This window comes from Podarcis muralis, chromosome 7, assembly GCF_964188315.1.
Source record: "Podarcis muralis chromosome 7, rPodMur119.hap1.1, whole genome shotgun sequence".
NCBI classification, from domain to species: domain Eukaryota; kingdom Metazoa; phylum Chordata; class Lepidosauria; order Squamata; family Lacertidae; genus Podarcis; species Podarcis muralis.
In genome coordinates this window covers 3,754,544-3,776,111 of record NC_135661.1, presented here as the reverse complement: position 1 = coordinate 3,776,111, position 21,568 = coordinate 3,754,544, and the positions used below count along the sequence as shown (strand labels likewise).

Here is a 21,568-nt window from a genome sequence, read left to right as displayed (position 1 = left end):
AGTTCAAGGTGTTACTATTAGTATATAAGGCCCTTAACAGCTTGGGACCAGATTACTTGTGGGATCACATTACTCCATATATACCTTCCGTCTGTGGAACTGGCAGTGTTATGGGTGACACATAATACTCATTCCATATTTGTAAGGAATCTGTATTTTAGTGTGGCAGCACCTACACTTTGGGACTCCCTCCCTTCCCTGCCCTCTTCCCTGCTGAAAACATTGTTCTTTAGGTGAGCCTATCCAGCTACGCTCGACCACACCAAACTATGTGGACCACAGCAAACTATGGCAAGTTCTTAAAGAAATGGGAGTGGCTGATCACCTCATCTGTCTCCTGAGAAATCTCTATGTGGGACAAGAAGCTACAGTTAGAACTGGATATGGAACAACTGATTGGTTCAAAATTGGGAAAGGAGTACAACAAGGCTGTATTTTGTCTCCCTGCTTATTTAACTTACCATATTTTTTGCACCATAACACTCACTTTTTTCCTCCTAGAAAGTAAGGGGAAATGTCTGTGCGTGTTATGGAGGGAATGCCTACGGGTGGCAAGCCTACAGATTTTCCTCCTCTAAAAACTATGTGCGTGTTATGGTCGGGTGCGTGTTATAGAGCGAAAAATACGGTATATGCACAATTCATCATGCGAAAGGCTGGGCTGGATGAATCCCTAGCCGGAATTAAGATTGCTGGAAGAAATATCAACAACCTCAGATATGCAGATGACACAACCTTGATGGCAGAAAGTGAGGAGGAATTAAAGAACCTTTTATTGAGGGTGAAAGAGGAGAGCGCAAAATATGGTCTGAAGCTCAACATCAAAAAAACGAAGATCATGGCCACTGGTCCCATCACCTCCTGGCAAATAGAAGGGGAAGAAATGGAGGCAGTGAGAGATTTTACTTTCTTGGGCTGTATGATCACTGCGGAGGAAAGCAATGACAAACCTAGACAGCATCTTAAAAAGTAGAGACATCACCTTGCCATCAAAGGTCCGTATAGTAAAAGCTATGGTTTTCCCAGTAGTGATGTATGGAAGTGAGAGCTGGACCATAAAGAAGGCTGATCGCCGAAGAATTGATGCTTTTGAATTATGGTGCTGGAGGAGACTCTTGAGAGTCCCATGGACTGCAAGAAGATCAAACCTCTCCATTCTGAAGGAAATCAGCCCTGAGTGCTCACTGGAAGAACAGATCGTGAAGCTGAGGCTCCAATATTTTGGCCACCTTATGAGAAGAGAAGACTCCCTGGAAAAGACCCTGATGTTGGGAAAGATGGAGGGCACAAGGAGAAGGGGGCGACAGAGGACGAGATGGTTGGACAGTGTTCTCGAAGCTACAAACATGAGTCTGACCAAACTGCGGGAGGCAGTGGAAGACAGGGGTGCCTGGCGTGCTCTGGTTCATGGGGTCACGAAGAGTCGGACACGACTAAATGACTAAACAACAACAACATCCAGCTACGCAGAATGCAGACATGTGTTTTAACCTGTTTGTAGCTTATAATTGATTTTAATTATTTGGGAATGTTTAAATAGTTATTTTCTATTGCTTTTATTGATAATTTTCTTGTTTTATTCTTTTTGTAAACCACTTTGAGGGTTTTGCAATCAAGCAGCATATAAATTTTATGAAATAAATAGGGTATTCCACACCATCCAGTAAAAAGGAAACACAATGCAAATGGGGAAAGGGGGTCATGATAAAGTATATATCATTTGCAGACTGAAAACAAGAAGAATGAGGATGGATTGTATTCAGTGGATTGATTTATGTTCTGGGCATGCAATAAATAAGCAGCCACCCTTATCTACCCCTGAGCTACCTTCCCAAGACGTTGCACCCCATGTGTTCTCTCTGCCCCCTATCCTGTTCCTCCTCCTGTGGCACTCAAAATCTGTTTCTCATTCTTCTACCCTTTAATGGTGCCCCAAACCTGTGGCTTGGCATTTGTCTGTCCAAATAAGCCCTAAATATGAACTATGAAATTCATGCAATTCTCAGAAAGCCTCCAATAAAGTCAGGAGATCTGTTGTTTCATTAATTTTGTTGTTAGTGAGATTTACTGCTCACTCTGTTCCCAGTAGTTCAAAGCAGCACTTATAAGAACAGAAATTCCATTCATCTAATTCAGTGTACAGAATTCACTCCCCCAAGAGGCAGGAATAGACAAATTCACGAAGGAGGAAAAGATTATTAGCGCCTACTAAACTACCTTCCATTCTGAAGGAAATCAGACCTGAGTGCTCACTGGAAGGACAGATCGTGAAGTTGAGGCTCCAATACTTTGGCCACCTCATGAGAAGAGAAGACTCCCTGGAAAAGACCCTGATGTTGGGAAAGATGGAGGGCACAAGGAGAAGGGGACGACAGAGGACGACAGTTTGGACAGACAGTTTGGACGTCTGACCAAACTGCGGGAGGCAGTAGAAGACAGGAGTGCCTGGCATGCTCTGGTCCATGGGGTCACGAAGAGTCAGACACGACTAAACGACTAAACAACAACAAACTACCTTCTGCCTTCACAGTTGGAGGCAGTAATGCTTCTGAGTTTCAGTTTCTGGGAATCATAAATAGGGAGAGTTGCTCTTGCACTCAGGTCCTTCCCATTGAAGCATCTGGTTGGCCACTGTGAGAACATGATGCTGAACTAGATGGGACATTGTCCTATTCCATTTGGGCTGCTTTTTCCTCTTTCCTCTCTCAACAAGCCTTCTAAAGTAGAGATTTGCATACCTATTGGTATCTGTTTTGAATTTGAAATAATTTTTATATATGCAATTGCTCTGGTTATCTGGCTATCTCCCGCTTGGACTCTATTTTTGAAGGCGACTCGGAAACTACAACTAATCCAGAATGTGACCGCTAGACCTCCAAGAACAAGGCACATTTTTCTGCATTTACTGATGCAGAAACAAGACTAAACTTATGTGCACATGTGAAACTGACATGGACTGTACCTTGGCTGATTCATTCATACCTGAAAGGGAGTGTAGTGCAGTCCTTTCAGTGTTGGCCTGGGAAACCTGGTACTATACTCTCTATTGGTTTTAAATTGTGCCATTGATTTGTTGTAACTCATCACCGGGATCTTATGGTGACAGATGTGTTAGAAATCCATTCCACCAGTGAATGAAGGAATGACTCAAAGGAGTACAAGCATGTCCCTATTTTCAGCTAAAATGCTGGACTCATCCTTTGCCAGTTCCCTGCCTATAGCTTTCCTCTTTATTCAATTTTCCTGCCTGTGCCTTGGCTATCCCCTTTCTTGGAGATTGCTCATGACTGAGAGTGTTCTTGATGGAATACGGAGAATAAAATCCATTTGTAAAAGGTATGTAATACCTGTGCCTAGGGCTGGGTGGATCTGTCAATTTCAGTTTCCCAGTTTCTCATTTTTTTTGACCTGAAGTTTAGCCCTCCACATTTCCACATCAGTTTGTGCATTTATTTAGTTTTTAATTTTAAAAATTAAATTCATAAAATTAAATTAAATTTTAAATTTTAAATTCATAAAAATTTGCAAGCATTATAGTGCAAACGTCTCCTGCTATACACATTTTTGCATGCAATTTTGCCTAAAATACATTTCTTTGAAAAGCAATTCCCCCAATATAAAGCATGTTGTATGTTATTTTGACTAATATATGCATATTTATGGACGCGTTACCCCAGTAAAGCATTTTTCTATGCTTTATTTCACAGGGGAACTGCATTGCAAAATTTGGAGAAGAGTGAATTTTGAAGGATTTCAGTTTGGTGTTTTGGTTAGTGCATTGTTCTGGAAAGTGTGAATAAGGTAGGTTCACCTTTAAATGTGAACTGAATAGAATTTCTCCCCCACTTGTACCTGAGACTATACCCTTGAAAGCTACATAGCTTGGAAAAATCTCATAGACAAATCCTCAGAACAAGGCTCCTACTTCCACATGTGGTGGTTCTGCCCCATATCTGTAGCTTTTGGGATTGAATCTTTGCTTGTTTTTCTAAAATAGCAAACAAAGTCACCCCAAAAGTAGCCCCTTCAGCTCTTCTTTCTATTTTCACTAGCCCTAAACGCCTCCATAAATATCTCAATAAATCCCTCTTGGTTGCAGCCACATCAACAATATCTGGAGACTGGAAAACATCCCTGGGAGTTTTGATTGCACATTGGTATAAGCTTGTTCAGCATCTCGCTCACTTGGAAATGTTAAAACATGCTATGAGGAAAGTGAGGGGCCAAACTACATTAATTTGACACTGTATAGCCTTCGTCCCTAACTTTCATAAATACTATTTTTTGAGTGTTAACAACCTCAAACTACCCACCCTGGGTTTTTGAGGGGCTAAGGAGATAGATTTACTTAGTGCTTATCTAATCATCATCAACAGCAACAACTTAGAATGATTAGGAACATAACAGAGTAAATCCTATTGAACTCGGTGGGACTTACTTCTGAGGAAAAATGCTTAGGGTTGCAGTGTAAGGCTGCCCAGGCTTGACCCAGTTACCTGGGAGTAAGCTCCATTGAATACTTCTGAGAAGACAGTGTAAGGCTCCATTTACAATGAAGGAATCAATGGCTGGCTGTTGAAGCATTATAATTAAATAATTTAAAGTGGTTACATTTTCCTTCAACATTATAGGAAGGACTTCATATGCCTGCTTCACAGTTTCCTTCCTTTGGTGCAGGTATTTTATTTTCTGTAACGGACTCTGTTTTTGCACCCACACCCACCACTTCTAATTGTTCTCCAAGACGCGGAGGGGAGGAAAAAGGAAAACCGGGACATTCTGGGATCAAATCAGAAACTGGGATGGCTTCTGTAATTCTGGGACTGTCCCTGGAAAATTGGGACACTTGGAGGGCATGTGGAACTGTAGTCCAAAACATCTGGAGGGTATCAGCTTGCAGAAGGCTAGAATTGGGAATCCTGGGGGAGACAGGAAAATAGTCTGACCTGGTTAGAAGGCACCTTCCTACATTCTTCCAGGTTTCAGAATGAAAAAAAGTGACGCTAAAAGCAGAAAATGAAGAAGATCTAAAGGGAGGTTCTGCTCTGATTTGGAGGGAGAGCATGGAAGAAAATATACTATGTGGCAAGTCCAGCTTCCTGAGATTTACAGCTTCTGTTTTTTAGAAGTAACTTTCTTCTAATGGCTGTGAAGAATAAGGATAGGAAAGAAATACAATTCAGTACACATTTAAGGGCAAATTGACCTAATTCACACTTTCCAGAACAATACATGAAGCAAAACACGGCTGTCCATTGAAATGTGCATTTCTGTGAATTTTGTGATGCATATCGCAAAAATGATTGAGTCCAAAAATTACTGGAGTAAAGTGTGCATAGAAATGCACATATTAGTGAAAATGAGAAGCAAGAATGCATTATCTTAGGAAACAAAGTTGTGGGAAATTGCTCACTGATTTGGAAATGTGGAAAACTCAAGTGGGAAATGAGAAAGTCAGGGAAAGTGAAATCTACAGATTCCTGCAGAGGCAGGTGTCACTTGCTGAGATCTCTGAAGCCTGAGGGGCAGCTCAAGGAGGTTTTGCTGTTGCCAGTTGTCAGAAACAGGCAGTTCAGTGTCTCTTCTAATAATCCCTTGTCCCTCTGCATGGTCAGAAGAAATGGTGTAAATTTATACAAAAAAGCAAACACCCCCCCCCCAATAAATTATGCAAAACTTGCTCGATTTGCATAAAATATGCAGGTTGCAGAAATCAGCTGGGCACCAGTGCGATTTGCTACGTGAATATACTATTGAGGAGCTGACATGATTACCATTTCTCAAAGGGGCTCGCAGGGCACGTGACCGGCTTCCATTCCAACCTCGGAGAACTTCCTTTGTTTCCCTTGACACCAGTCGGCACATCGCAAGATCCGAAGCTTGTCTACCGAACACATAATTAGCCTTCCCCAACGCTCTTGATAACAACAGCAGCTAAACGGAGAGGGAGGCTGCACTAAAGCCGAGATGGGCCAGCACAGGATCAACCAACCAATCGGAGCCCTGGAGGTGGGGCTTGAGATCCGGCAAATAATTACTAAATGCATTTCCAGCCCAGTTGGTCTGGGCTGCTGAAAGATCTGGCTGCAGAGTGAGAGGGGAAGCAGGAATCTAAGCACCGGTGTTTGTGGAACGCTGCTGTAGCATCAACCCTGGACTGCCTCCTGCTGCCTCCTTCCTGTCTTCCTTGGTAAAAGGTACTGCCACCTGGGTGGATCATATGGTCTGGGTCTGTGATGCTTTAGCAGCCAGAGAAAAGTTTTTATTAGGAAAATTTCTGCCGCTTGTGTGGAAAAGGAAAATGGTCTACTAGCTTCTCTTCTTTGCCTGAAAAACAGCAGCAGCAGCAATATGGTACCTCTGTATTGCTCCCCCCTTCCTAACTTTAAGATGGGGGTAATGCGGGGCAGGGGTATGTGTAGGACTGGCAGTGTATGTGCCTGTAAAAACAGCAGCAACTAATAGTCTGAGCATTTTTAATGCTGTGTGTGAGTGAGCAGCAGCAGCAGCAAGGTCCAAAGCGCTGCCAAGTCTGATCAGCCTTGTTGTGCCATGAGAGGTAAATCTATTTAGACCTGGCATGTGTGTGAGTGTTTTTTTTAAAGTATGCAATCCTCCAATGTGTGCTAAGGCAGAAGTAAATCCCACTGTGTTCAGTGGTGCTTACTCCTGAGTAAATATGGGCACCATTTGAATTCAGAACTTTAGAGGGGGCCTCCTGTGAGCTGTCAAACTTGGACTGGTCCGTCCCCAAGATCCTGGCTTGTCCACGTGAAGTTTGTTTAGTACATTGCAGATGTCTGCAGACAGGCAGCCATGCAACGGTGCTCTCTGGTTTGCAAGCCAAAAAATGTTGACATTCAGGGACCATTCAAGGGCTGTTAGAAAGCCACTCTTGCAAGGAAGTGAGGGCATCCTGCACTTAGAACAGTTAAAACAACAGGAGGAGGAATTTGGGAAAGCTTTTTTTGTCACAATGCTTCTAAACCAGGTGTGGGGAACCTGTGGGGCTTCCCAGATGTTGCTGGACTCCAGCTCCCACCATCCTTCACTCTTCATCCTTGGCCACGCTGGCTTCTGAGGCTTCTGGGAGTTGTAGCACAGCAGCATCAAGAGGACCCCAAGTGCAAAGTGTTATCCCCTTCTGGGATAGCAAATGTTGCTTGAGCATGCCTGTCCTGCACTTCACCTGTGATCCTCTGGAGCCCCCACCCCAAGCCACCTTGAAGTGGCCCACAGAGGGCTGGGTATAGAGAGCTCCTGGCATTTTGCTTCTGCAGTTGTGCAGTTGAGCCCATGCTGTCAGCCTGGATATAGGCAGGCGCTCAGAGCACACCTCAGCCGGGTGCCTATGGTGGCTATGCATGCTGTCTTTTTCTAACTGGGCTTGCTCCTGTGTCTTTAAGAGCCCTGACCCACAGAAATTTAATAGGTAAATATTTGCTCGGCACCTCTCCCCATCCTAGGAAAAGCGTCACCAGCCAAATATGTTTAAGGTTCCTTATTTAAAGAAAAGTCAGGTGAGGATGATTACTGCTATTACTATTATTCAAAGGGTATCCACTCTCACTCTCTGAATTGCCAACCCTCAGTAATATGAAACCTCAGTTTAAGGAACTTGGGGCTGGGGGAAAAAGGATAAAAACCAAAAGACTGGAGAAGAGGTTTCACACATGCAGCTTCATATAATGGCCATGAGCCTCACACTGTTTCAGCGCATGTGTGGACATTTCCAATGTGGGGTAGAAAGCACCAGTTCTCATTAGAAAGTATGTTCTAGCCAGGATGGATTTTGCTTTTGAATTGCAATTGTGGGAAATTGAGGGCAATGGCTTTCTTATGCCTCATGTGTGAATACAGCCTGGCAGGGCAAAAACAGATTGGGCAATATTATAGCAGCTGTGTTTTCATAGGTGGAATGGGCTGGATTTGAACTTGGGTCCTTTTACCTAATAAAACCAGCTTTCAACATGTGTCTGAGGCAAACAGAACATTAAATCTGCACCCAAGCCAGGCCCACAGCCATGTGTGTGGGGCTGAGCATCTGAACTTAGAACGCTGGTCTGCATTTCTATCCCAGCATTCTCATCTGCTCTGAAATCCAGCAGCTTACGATCTTGAGCAAAGTTCCTTCCCTGTTGCCTGATATCAAGGGAAGATGCTGGTGATTGAACCTGGGACATTTGGTGTGCTAGGCAAATGCTTTGCTTCTGAGCTATGGCCTGTCCATTTGTGGTCCCAGGCTGATGGGTTAGTGAGGTTTCTGGTTCACCTCCCCATATTGGCTCGCTTATCCATATAGGAATGGAGAGCAGCACTGCCTGAGTATGCTTGCTCAGATTGATCTGGTGTGTCCCATATACTCTTGGGCTGGAGAATGAGGAGTCTTCTTTAAGAGTGGTCTGGGGGAGGCAATGTTTGCTGCAGCAGGCTCATTTTTATATTGTCAGCTGCAAGCCCAGTTCCAATGGGTGAGGCAGGTTTTTGAAGCACTACCAAAACCTGTTGAACCTATTTGCTCAGCAACCACAGGAGGATGAGGGAGCACACCATTGCCAATGATGCCTCTGCATGCAGGTTCTCTGGGAAGACCCCTCCTCCTCCCACACAAGCAATAATCTGTGCACAGACTCAGGCTTTCCCTAAGAAAGGGCTTTCCACTTTGTCAGGTGCAGGAATGACATTGATGTTTCCAACCTGAACTGATCCAAACACTGAAGATGCACCTCTTCATCCTGGCACCAGAGATCTTTATATTTTAGGACCCGTCACCTTCTTTTAATTGCATTAGCGTTGCACTGATTTTAATATTGTGTGTTTTAAATTTCTGATGCCCACCCTGGGACCTCTTGGGTGAAGGGCAGATCAGAAACTGAAATGCTAATACTACCAATAATCAGCACCATCAATCAACAAGCCTTAACAAAGAATAACAGCAATTGGCTGCTTGCTGCCCCGACCCCCCCCCCCGCGTGTGTGTATTCTTGCACAAATGTGTTCATATATGCCTCAACAGGCAGCCCCCCCCCCCCCCCGCAGGCCAGAGAGAAAGGCAGAGAGAGTCGGAGAGTGCAGGGCGATCTTCTCGCCCCCAGCGATTCCTCCCCCACCCCACCCCAATCTTTGACTGTATCAGTGGCTCCATTGGATGGGCAAAAGCAGAGCATTTGACGAAGCGTAAGAGAGTTGCGGGTTTCTGAAGGCAGTGGACGGATTCCTCCTTGAGAGTCTGTGTTTGCTTTCCGGAGACTCTGCAGGATTTGTTCGGCTGCCAACTGGGAAAGGCTTTTGATTTGAGACAGAATATTAGGAGAGATGCTTTGAAAGAGGGTTGCAGACAAATGACTCATCTGCTGTAGGAAGAGAACAACAGGAGGATGGGGGGGGCGGAGCTTGAGAAAGGAGCAAAGGGTATCTCTCACTTTCCTGGGAGGTGGTGATGGGGAGAATACCTGTCTGTAGCTGAAGAGTGAGCTGCAGCAGGAACTGTGGCAGCACAGAGATCACACCTGCTCAGCTGCTGAGAGGGTTGCTGCAGCACAGGCATGGGGGAGTTTCACCTGGACCACTTTTTAAATTGCTCTCGTGTGAGGGGTCTGAGTTGGCAGGTAGTTTTGGGGAGAGCCCTGGTGGGCCATAGATATTCTGATCCACCCAAGAAAAGGAGTGCTAAGCAAGTCCCCTTGCCTCAGATGCCACTCCCTCTGCACTTGTCGCCTCTGGCATATTGTTTGGTGGGGGCAGGGAGGGCAGGCAGTGCTCTCAGTAGGGTGGCCCAGAAGCAGCAAATGAGGACGAGGCTTATGTACCTTTAATCATAGAATCACAGAGTTGGAAGGGTACCCAAATAGTCATCTAGTCCAATCCCCAAAGTAGTTGTGTAGCCGAGGGAACTTCAGGAGGTGTTGCCTACCACACAGGTCAGTAGAAGAAGTAGACAAGCCCTTTTCCTGCGTCTGGCTCAGCCTCACTCTCGGAGCCGCCAGTTGATGATCCATTTTGCTTCTGGGTTGCCTCTCTGAAGCTATCAAGGAGATATCCATAAGATGATTAAAAGCTATAAAAATATTGTTCTAATGTTTTAAAAAAGTAAAGGGCCACTTTGGCTGGCGAGGTGCAAAGGAGGACAGGGCAAATTGTGCAGCAATAAAACCACTAGCACATTTGCAAAGCTATGCAAAGTCCAGTATGGTTTCAAATTGGATGGGAGACCCATGTTGAGATTCCTGCGTTGCAAGGGGTTGCTCTAGATGGTCCTCGGGATCCCTTCAAACTCCACAACTCTCTGATATCTCTGTGGGGTATAAATGAAAGTTCCCAGGAGTCACTGGGGGAAGCCATAATGTGCTTTCAATGTATGGTGTGTAGGAAGTTGATGAGAGGTGTGGCAAGAGGCCTGTCTGTCCTCTCCACATTTGGCCACCTTAAACCTGCTCCAAAGCCAGCTGCAGCAGCCCTGGTGGATTTCAGTGGAAGAAATCAAGTCAAATGCACACTCTGAGCCTCTGCATGTCTACTCAGAAGTAAGTCCCCCTGAGTTATCAGAGGCTTCCTTGCAGGTGGATGCGCATAGCACTGCAAGCCTTATGCTGCTGAATGATGCTTTGGCAATGTGGTGTCTTGGTGCAACCCTGGAGGATTCTTTTGGGGGGAAACAAGAAGACGAATTTTATGAGCTGGTCTCATAAAATTCCCCAAGATAATTTTGCACCTCTCTAAATCTTACCCCTTGAAGACAGTCTGGAGTCTTGCTGCGATGATGTTGTACGATACTTTTTGCTCGGCACAGTGATTCTCCTCCTCTGCAGGTCTGTGCAGAATTACCTTATCTGCTAGAGGATGTTTAGTGATTCTAAAAACAAGAGCTGTACTAATTCACAGAAGAAAAACATGTAGGTGTTTTTTTAAAAAAAAAAAGTTTGCACAAAACATTGACTTTCTGTTCTTTCCTTTTTAGATTATAACACTGTTGAGTAATTAATCTTTATACATGCCTTTTTCCACTGGAAACAGTGACACAATGAATAAACTTTTAAAATAAAATACAATAAATTATTTTTCTATTATACCTTTGGATATTTCCCACCTTTCTTGTGTGTGGTGGTGGTGGGGGGGGGAGAGATATTTTAACAAGAAGAAAACCTCCTGTACAACCTCCTGGGAAAGTGGTGCAAAAGGTGGGAGCAAAGTCTGGTGGCAGAATCTGTTGTAGGTGTTCCATGCTGCAGCTCTGGAAGTGTGGCGTTGTCAGAGAGCAGTGTGCAGCAGAGCATGTGAAGGTCAGAAGGATGGCGAGTGCGCTAAAAAATCTAGAAACAAGTGCTGTGCAGAAATTTGTGCCTCGATTTCTCAGATGTTTTCTGCCTCTGCAAAAGAGACTTCGATTCCCCACCCCCCACCCCCGCTTCCTTCACAGCACACGTGGTGATTTCATTATCATTTCTGTGACTGAGCCCTGGCCCTTGTCAGGTGGTCAAGTGTTGCACCTGTGTTTTTATTTTCAGTTCGCATTTTCCCAGCTGCCTACACTTCCTGGTTCAAAAGAGCCTCCTGGGAGGCTCTTCCCCTGGGCTCTGATTGAAGTGTGAGCACCTGGGAAGACAGCAGAGTACAGATCACAGGTGAGATGAACTGTGGACCAAGAGAAAGGCCACTCACAAAAATTCAAAAGTAAGGTGAGCTCAACTATAACTCTGTACCTTACCCATGAGAATCTCACTGAAATTTTCCCTCTCTGGTCATAATTTTCAAATACAATTTGCTTTCTTATTAATTGATGAGCAGGGGCCTGTAGGAGAAAAATTTGGCACAGCAATAGTAGAGACAGCCAACATTCCTGGGGCAAATCCTTCTTGTTGCATGTTTCAGGATTTATTGGTGTGAACCGTCATGGATGTTGCTCTAGAGACTCACTTTGCCATGTTTGACCCAAGAGTTCCAGTTGGTGCTTGCTCAGTAGGTTTTTGAGGAGGTTATCAGGTATTGGGGGAAAGCCAGATGAAGATAAAATGGGGAGTGTATATGAACATAAGATCCTAAATCACACCAGTCTCTCTCCACCTTCAGAATGCTCTGTTTGGGGGCTGTCTATGTATCTTCTCAGTTTTTCTTGTATTTGTTTATCTCCTTTCCTACTGGTGAGTTAGGTTGGGTTAGGCTGAGAGATTGTGCCAGGTCCAAGGTCTGTCAGCTGATCTTTGTAGCTGAGAGGGGGATTTGAACCCAGGTCTCCCAGGCTCTAGTCCAGCACTCTGACCACTACACCATACTAGCTGTGTCCTGCGAAGACCTCACTGAAGGGCAATGACTTTATTAAAGGTAAAGGTAAAGGGACCCCTGACCATTAGGTCCAGTCGTGACCGACTCTGGGGTTGCGGCGCTCATCTCGCTTTACTGGCCGAGGGAGCGGCGTACAGCTTCTGGGTCATGTGGCCAGCATGACCAAGCCGCTTCTGGCGAAACAGAGCAGCGCACGGAAAAGCCGTTTACCTTCCCACCGGAGCGGTACCTATTTATCTACTTGCACTTTGACATGCTGTCAAACTGCTAGGTTGGCAGGAGCAGGGACCAAGTGATCGGAGCTCACCCCATTGCAGGGATTCGAACCGCCGACCTTCTGATCAGCAAGTCATAGGCTCTGTGATTTAACCCACAGCACCCCCCGCATCCCGAATGACTTTATTAAGCCAGCCAAAATGTCACAAAATTTTAAGCAACTTTTGCGTTTTCCAAAACTCTTCATCAGACTGGTTGGTGAGTAAAGGGGCACGGAAGGGGACAAGAAAGTGGGCCTGGCAATTTAGAGAAGGGTGGGTACCCCCCCCTGCCAAATTTAGAGAATTGGTTGTTAGGTGTTTTTTCATCTCTGAATCCCTAGTGTAACCTGGAACTTGCATAAACATCTAGGAGTGCCTCATCTATAAAGTCTGCTACCTCCTTTACCCTCTTAGAAACATTGGAAGTTGCCTCAGACTGAGAGAGGCCATTGGTCCACCTCTGTAGCTCAGTCGTGCGTACAGTGACTAGCTGTGGCCCTCCAGGATTTCAGGGTGTGTGTGTGGGGGGGTGCTATCCCAGACCAGCTTGGGCGTTCTGCCGGCAAAGTAGATGCTGTGCCCCTGAGTCACGGCCCTTCTTCATCATGCCCGAGACCAATGCAGACTTTGACCGTGGACACACCACACTTTTAAAGCACAAAGAATTCTGGGAACTATATTCCCCGGTGCTACAATTCCTAGCACTCTTAGAAAACTACAGTTCCTGGGATTGTTTGGAGGGAGTTGCAGTCTTTAAATGTGTGGTGCGTGTGTAGCCTTTATGGCTTTAGCACAAAGCCAGCTTTCCTTAAAATCTCTGCTCAAAACCTACCTCTCAGGTGAAGCATTTGACGCTGCTCCTTTGTCATCACCTCCTTACAGAAACTGAAGGCCTGCATCTGCATCAAGGCATAGGTGTCCTAATGCCCCCCCTCACCTTCCCTCTGGTAATCTTTGCAGCTCTCTAAATTTAGGACCAGATTGCGCCTTATGTGTAATTCTGTGATTCTCTCCTTGCCACCTACCACCCCCAGAAGGAAAATGGAAAATCAGGTTGGAGTGTGTAGGGGTGGCTGAATCCTTAGAGCCAGGGTGGTGTAACAATTAGAGCACTGGATCCTGGGAGACCAGGGTTCAAATCACAGCTCTGCCATGAAGCTCACTGGGTGACCTTGGGCCAGTCATTCTGCCTCTCAGCCTAACACACCTCACAGGCTTGTTGTAGGGATTAAATGAGGATTGGAAGAACCATGTATGCCACTTGGAGCTCCTTGGAGAACTGCCATAAGTTCCAGCTGCTGGGAATCACAAGTGAGGAGAGTCCGTTGTGGCATCCGGTTGGCCAAGGTGAGAACTGGACTCTAGACTAGATGGACTCCTTTTGGCCTGATCCATCTTCTGATGTTCTTCCCCACCACCCAATTTTCTACTCAACTACTTTTTTGCTTGTGGGAGAAAAGAACTAAGCAGCTTGCCAGGAAAGTGTTAAGCAGCCTGACTGTATGTCTTCCACTAAAGACGCAGCTTTCCATGGGTTCTTTTCCAGTTTCTTGACAACATTTCTCTAAGGAAAAGAGTGCAAATCTTCTGCTCTTTTCGGAAGGCATTTAGAAATGTTTGGGATGGGGTTCCTGCTATGTCTGCTGGCTCTTGGTCCAAAGTGCAGTTGGTGGGAAGCTGTGGAGACAGCCTTGTCCCACTTCCTGCTAGCCCCCCTTCCCAGAATACCTTGAGTGACAAGATGCAAAGAGACGTGGTGTTGCTCCCAAGGCATTCCAGGAAGTGTGGCCAGTGGGCAGATGCAGACAGAGAGTTTTCCATAGCAGCTTTGCCCTTCACTGATGCAGCTGGCTTGCAGGAGAAGCCATGTGCCCAGTAGTTTGTGTCATAGCACCTTCCCACCTCTCCCAGACTATATTTCCATCGCTAGCCTTTGCTGAATTCAAGAACTTAGGAAGCTGTCCTGTACGGAGTCAGACAGTTGGTTGCATCTAGTTCAGTATTGTCAACACTGGCTGGCAGCATATCTCCAGGGTTACAGACAGGAAACATTTCCAGCCCAAACTGGAGATGCTCTACCACTGGGCTCTGGCCTTTCTCCAGTTTGGCTGTTGTTGTTTAGTTGTGTCCGACTCTTCGTGACCCCATGGACCAGAGCACGCCAGGCACTCCTGTCTTCCACTGCCTCTCGCAGTTTGGTCAAACTCATGCTGGTAGCTTCGAGAACACTATCCAACCATCTCGTCCTCTGTCGTCCCCTTCTCCTTGTGCCCTCCATCTTTCCCAACATCAGGGTATTTTCCAGGGAGTCTTCTCTTCTCATGAGGTGGCCAAAGTATTGGAGCCTCAGCTTCAGTATCTGCCCTTCCAGTGAGCACTCGGGGCTGATTTCCTTAAGAATGGATAGGTTTGATCTTCTTGCAGTCCATGGGACTCTCAAGAGTCTCCTCCAGCACCATAATTCAAAAGCATCAATTCTTCAGCGATCAGCCTTCTTTATGGTCCAGCCTTCACTTCCATACATCACTACTGGGAAAACCATAGCTTTTACTATACGGACCTTTGTTGGCAAGGTGATGTCTCTACTTTTTAAGATGCTGTCTAGTTTGGCTAGACTGTATAATAAAGTCTTCCTGTTAAACAGCAGCTTTTTTATCTCATCCTCAAGCGCAGGGCTGGCCCATAGTTATCCCTTGACGCTTGCATTGTGTTATGCTGAGTAATTTCCATCAATCCCTGGAGAGTCACCTGGAAAGACTAACACCTTGTTCTTTCCTCTACTCTGCTGCCAGTCTCTCTGTGACCCCCCCCCCATCCCAGTGAAATTATCACCCTTTCTCCCTATAGTCGGCTCCCAGGTTTTTTTTTTCTATACAGAAGTCCTTAATTCAGTCCCCTCTCCCCAAATTGCCAGGGGCAGCATGTTTTACATTTGAAGCCTCCTGGAATCGGCAGCAGAAGCTTTTGAGATTGTGCCTTTGTGCGAGACAGAAGGTTTGCTTAAGGTTATGTTGTAGTAGTAGTTGTTGTCCATTAGGCATGCTCACAGAATTTGATTTATATGAATCCTGAAGCAAACTGATCCACTCTGCACATCAGGGACCAACATGTGGATCTGGATGTCTGTGGAGTGTCTTGGATTCTGAGCCATTTTTGTGGCTCAGAAAGATACCAGAATGCTCTTAAAATGTGCACTGTTTAGAAATGCATACATTGAGATAAAGTACATATTTCAATAGTATTTTGAAAGAACATTTTAAATATGCATCTTCATGAGGCTTTATTTTTTTAAAATGCAGCTAATAATTGGAAATACGATGGAAAAGATATATGCATGGATACAGGCAGAACCTGCCCAGACCAGAAACAGGCTGATTTGTTGTAAATTTTGAAGCATTTCCATGCTCCATATTTCCTAAACTATACTGCTATCTCCATGATAATATTCTCAGGTTCATGTTGGCTCACCCCAAAGCTCTGTTTCCCAACTTAGGTTAGTCTGACGTTCAGGGCTTGCCTTGGGCATTTCATAATTCATAAAAATGCAATGCAATGCAGTCCCACATATTGCTACAAAGCATTGATTTCACCCCCTCCCCACCTCCCAATGGCTGTTGCATCCGGCATAGATGTAACCCCACAGCCGGGGGGGGGGGGGGCGGGGGGCGGAGGGGGGGGAGGAGAGAGAGAGAAGGAGGGCAGGAGAATAATACTCTTTCAGATCCTGTTGATCTCAACATATGCCTTCTGCTATTCATGTGCTGTATCCATGCACCTTTTTAAATAAACAATTGTATCAGCCCCATCAGATCTCCAACAACTGAGATTAAAATAGGACTGTGTTGTTGTTAAATCTGTTACAAACTGCAGGAGACCTATTTTTGCCTTGTGGTCCTAATAGTTGCCAGCTTTTTAACCAGCCCTTGCTGCTGTGTTTTTAGCTGTGGCTTGATCACAGTATGCCCTGGAAAGAAATTATATCACTTGCAAATGCTGTTCTCCTGTGTGCAGACACCTGCAGGTACACCCCAATTCTCATGAAAATTCACCAGCATTTTAACGCAAATTTCTCAAAATGGTCTTCAATTTTGCCTAATGTACACATTTTTGCAAATCATTTCCCCAAAATATAGCACATGTTTTTGTTATTTCTGCTAATATGTGCATTTTTATTAACACCTTACCCTAGTATATTGTTGCAGCCCGCGCCAATCTCTGAGCAATGTGAGATTCCAGTCAGGCTTACTCAGGGTCTGTGTTTTCTTTTGGAAATGAGCATCAGCACTCCAGGAGGGTCTTGCTTCCTCCATAGGTGCAGCCCTTGATCCAAGCAGACCTCATGTTCTGTCTGCTGCTTTGTGTCTCCCGGTCACTGCTGAGGGAGGGAGGGGCCCCATCCACTGGCCATCTCAGTCAGAGTCCTTTTGATGCTTGGTTTATTTAATGGCCTGCCCCCTGGTTATCATCTAATTTGTTTTTAACACATCCTGATTCCTAGGGTTTAGAAAGGTGTCTAACACACAGCTTAATACACACAGGTCTGGGGAATTATAGGTGTCTCATACAAAGCCTAATGCACATGAGTCTGGCTTAATACACCCAGGTCTGGCTATTTAGGGTGTTTGGCATCCACAAACTCACAACAATATGCATTTTATACACATTACTTGGTCGGAGAAGTGCACTGCAAGATTAGACGAAGTGTGAATGTTGAAGGATGGCAGTGTTTTGATTCCCATATGGTTCCAGAAAGCAAAAATTAAGTAAGTTTGCCTTCAAATGCAAAACTGAATCAAAATTCTGCCCCATCTTTTGCAATGGTGTAGTACAGTGGGACTCAGCTTTGGGACTTTTTTCAGAGCAGGAGCGATGCCATTATTTCATAGAATCATAGAATCATAAAGTTGGAAGAGACCACAAGGGCCATCGAGTCCAACCCCCTGCCAAGCAGGAAACACCATCAGAGCACTCCTGACATATGGTTGTCAAGCCTCTGCTTAAAGACCTCCAAAGACAGAGACTCCACCACACTCCTTGGCAGCAAATTCCACTGTCAAACAGCTCTTACTGTCAGGAAGTTCTTCCTAATGTTTAGGTGGAATCTTCTTTCTTGTAGTTTGGATCCATGGCTCCGTGTCCGCTTCTCTGGAGCAGCAGAAAACAACCTTTCTCCCTCCTCTATATGACATCCTTTTATATATTTGAACATGGCTATCATATCACCCCTTAACCTCCTCTTCTCCAGGCTAAACATGCCCAGCTCCCTTAGCCGTTCCAGAGCATTTGCCAGAGCATCAACACAACTGACAAACATCTTTTGTCCCAGCACATATGTGAGGTGTTAAGGAGTCTTTCAAGTTTGCTTGTGACAGATTAGGCCTGAGGAAGCCAGAGAATCAGAAAAACAATCAAGCAGAAGATGGATATTTTTCCTTTTCTTTCATGGAGTTTCTATTTCAGGCTAGCATTTTAAATGGTAGCACTTCTTTGCAGTATGGTTTGCATTTATTATTAAAAGCTAAAGATTTTGTTTCAGTGCGGCAAATGTATTTTCTTAACACATTTTTACAAGTAGAATCTCTGCAGTCAGAAGTAACCTCTCCTGATTCCATGGAGTTTATTCCCAGGAAAAAACAATGCATAGGATTTCGGTCATGCTGATCCTAACAAACTGGGTATTAGGCTGTGTGTTGCTGTGCATTGGGTATGTGTAATTCAGGAATGGGGAACCTTTTTCAGTCCAAAGGCCACATTCCAGTAGTGGGTGAGATCAGAGGCAAAAGTGGACAGTGGATGTTTTGGACCATGTAAGCAGTGCTCAAATTATGGACAAAGACAACAACCCCTTCCCCTTTTGTGATGCCCATTCAGTATCAGTATATCAGTATATCAGTATATCAGTATATCAGTATATCAGTATATCAGTATATCAGTATATCAGTATATCAGTATATCAGTATATCAGTATCAGTATCAGTATCAAACTTTATTTTGGTCACAGACCAGCATAAGATTAAAAATATGAGGATAAACTGAGCAAATAAAACAGGTAAGGGATAAACACTAGTAGTTAAAATGTGATTATATCCTACATAACTAAAAGACAGAAACAGGGACAAATGTGACTATAAGCGAGGGAGCGTGAAGGAGCCCAGGTCCTTTTATGTGATGCCCATTACAGTTTGCTACTCTCCTTAAAAAGCTACTTGCATTTTGGTTGTGCAAGTTCATCCTTTGTCATGTGTGTGAAAATGAGCCATCACACATTAATCACCAAGGAAAGAACATTTGTATCGTCCAATGTCAACTCAAACAGAATGCTTGTAACAGAGACACTTAGCCGACTCAGCTCAGTGCAATCACATGGCAAGAGATAAAGTGATGTACTGCACGGATGAGCCAGATCTTTGTCATAGAAACTCTTCCAGGGAATATGGGCAGATCTGATCTGGGAGAATTTATGAGCTGGGTAATCCCTCCACAGACACCAGTTACTTGTGGTGGGACTACATGTGATGGTGGCAGATGCGAGTCACTCACCAACAGCTATAGAGAGGTGTGTAGATCCCCTCCCCCTTCTGATCTTATTTCTGTTTTCAGAGTAGCAGTAAAGGGCAGTATTTGGAGGCATGAGGGAGGAAGCACTTTGCTCCTGCCCTTGAAATTACCAATGTTCCTCTTCTGGAGAAGGTTTTAGGCATATTTACTATTTTTGAACCTGTTCAGTGCTCTCTGGTACCTCCCCTTCGGCTGCCTGTTTTCTTCGTGGCTCTTCTCGCCCTGCCCCTTCCTTGCCTGCTGTTCCTTCTGCATTCCTGTGTTAGAGATGTGGATGACCACCATCTGACCAGAGGCTACCTCATGAATGGACAGCATCCTGACCCTACATCTCAGTTACAGGGGCTTCAGTAAACGAAAAGAGAGCTATCACATTGATCACGTGGTGACATTGTGGAGGACAAGTAAGGGTCTCCCTCCCTTCCTACTGTGCCGAATAGGCAAGTAAGTTTTGGCTCACCCCTGCTATTTTGTAGCAAGTATCTTATCATGCTTGTAACCCCCCCCCTCCCCGTTTCATCTCCAAATGAGGCAGATTACTTCTAAAGTGGCCCTCAAGGTCTCTCTCTGTGGCCCTTGGAACTCTCACCAGGCCACCCTAGCCACCCCCCCTCCCCAGGCCAAGCCCTCCCTTGCCCTGTTTGCAGCCTCCTGGAATGTCTTTGCCTACCTGGAATGTGTCCTTGAACTCTGAAAATGCCTGCCTGGATGGAGGAGAGAGAAAGGGTGCAAAAACTACCCTACTGGGCAAAGGTGAACATTACTTCAATTGCCTGCCCAGTTTTGCCTCTTGCCACCCACCCCCACTGCTATGTGGCCCCTGAAAGGTTGCCCAGACGGGAAGGTGGCCCTCAGGGTGCACAAAACCTCCCCCCGCCTTGCTGAAAGAGTCCCCCAGTCCTTGATGTTTGACTCTCTGCAGCTTTGCCCAAAGCTCCGTCCGCTCCTGGTCACCTTGGCATGAAAGTGCCGGCTGGCACTTTTACCGCGTCTGCTCAATGTGCTGATGCTCTTGCTTTCCTCCCAGCAGTAGGAGCCCCTGCTGGCGCCAGCTGCCAGGTAACATGACCTACGCAGACATGGGGCTCAAGGTTGGCTGCGGGGGTGGGGGTGGGTGCCGGTGCCGTTTTCTCTGGGAGTCTTGCTGCTCACGTACATATTTATTAATTAGAAGGAAATAAAGTTGTCAAGGGATATCTAGTTCACAGAATGACCTTGACTTGAGGAAACACTCCCCGGGGAGCCATTCCTAATTCCTCTCTAATTTTATTGCTGGCTTAATTTCTTGTTAACTGCAATGCTCTTGTTTCTTCCCTGATCGCCGGTTTTGTCTCAGTTAGCAAAAGGTGGCTAAAGAGAACATATTGTTTCCTATGGAAATGAAACTGCTGTTCTTTCCTTATAGTGTGGCCTTCCCAAGTGGGAGCCCTTCCACCAACGCTTTGGATCACAGCTCTCATTAGCCCTGGTCAGCATGGCTGTGATCACATGAGCACCACCATCATGGGGTCTTGCTGGCTGGGGAGGGTGGGCTGTTCTAGCACCTCTCTCAATGCACCAATGTGTAGCATCCCTGGATAATGCTCTGATGTGCTCCTCTCTGCTTCATGGTTATTCTTCCGCCTGGGGGCACAAACGGTAGTTGACAGGGCTTAGGAGGTAAGAAGGCTGCCTTCTATTAAGTGCTTTCAGTTCATCTAGTCCAACTTCCGGCAATGCGGGGATCTCAGCTAAAGCATCCATGACAAATGGCCTTTCAACCTCTGCTTAAAAACCTCCAAGAAAGGAGAGTCCACAACCGCCACTGTCGAACAGCTCTTCCTGTCAGAATGTTCTTCCTAATCATCATCAGCAGCAGCAGCAGCGTCATTTTTTATTTTTTTATTCGTACCCTGCCCATCTGACTGGGTTGCCCCAGCCATTCTGGGAGGCTTCCAGCATATATAAAAACATAGTAATACATTAAACCTTAAAAAGCTTCCCTACACAGGGCTGCCGTCAGAGGTTTCCTAAATATTATAGTCGGAATCTCCTTTCGTGTCATATGAAGCGGTTGATTCGAGTCCTACCCTCCAGAAGTGGAGAAAACAAGCTTGTTCCCCCCTCCATGTGACAGCCCTTGAGATATCATATCATATCTCCTTTCAGTCTCCTCCAGGTTGAACACACCCAACTTCATCAACCATTCCTCATTAGGAACCCTTGACCCCAGACCCTTGACCATCTTGGTCACCCTCCTCGGTCCATGTTTCAGCATGTGATGCCCAGTTGCTGTGAGAGTTTCACGTTGGGTTGTGTTACCTGTGATGTTCTACTGAATCAGATAAGAAAGCATATGGGAGAGAAAGAAAATAGATCCCTCTGGGTTGGCCACAAGCACCTGGTATTTGCTGGCACTGGAGATGCTCCATAGCAATCCTGACCAGTAGCTGTGGGCAGTGGTAGCCTCCACTGAACTGGGACCATTTGCACAG

The 21,568-nt window shown here is 45.5% G+C and overlaps 1 protein-coding gene across 6 annotated transcripts in view; it reads left to right on the top strand.

The window, feature by feature from the left end:
* The first annotated feature begins 5,771 nt into the window (after window positions 1-5,771).
* Window positions 5,772-21,568, top strand: part of ZMAT4 (zinc finger matrin-type 4) — a 185,910-nt gene continuing 170,113 nt past the window's right edge. Inside the window, exon 1 of one of the 6 annotated variants that reach the window (XR_003707994.2) lies at window positions 5,772-6,197. The gene's annotated coding sequence lies outside the window, so the exon portion shown is untranslated. The remainder of the gene's footprint in view (window positions 6,198-21,568) is intronic. The other 5 variants (XR_003707992.2, XR_003707993.2, XR_003707991.2 and 2 more) reach the window with 5 other exon arrangements.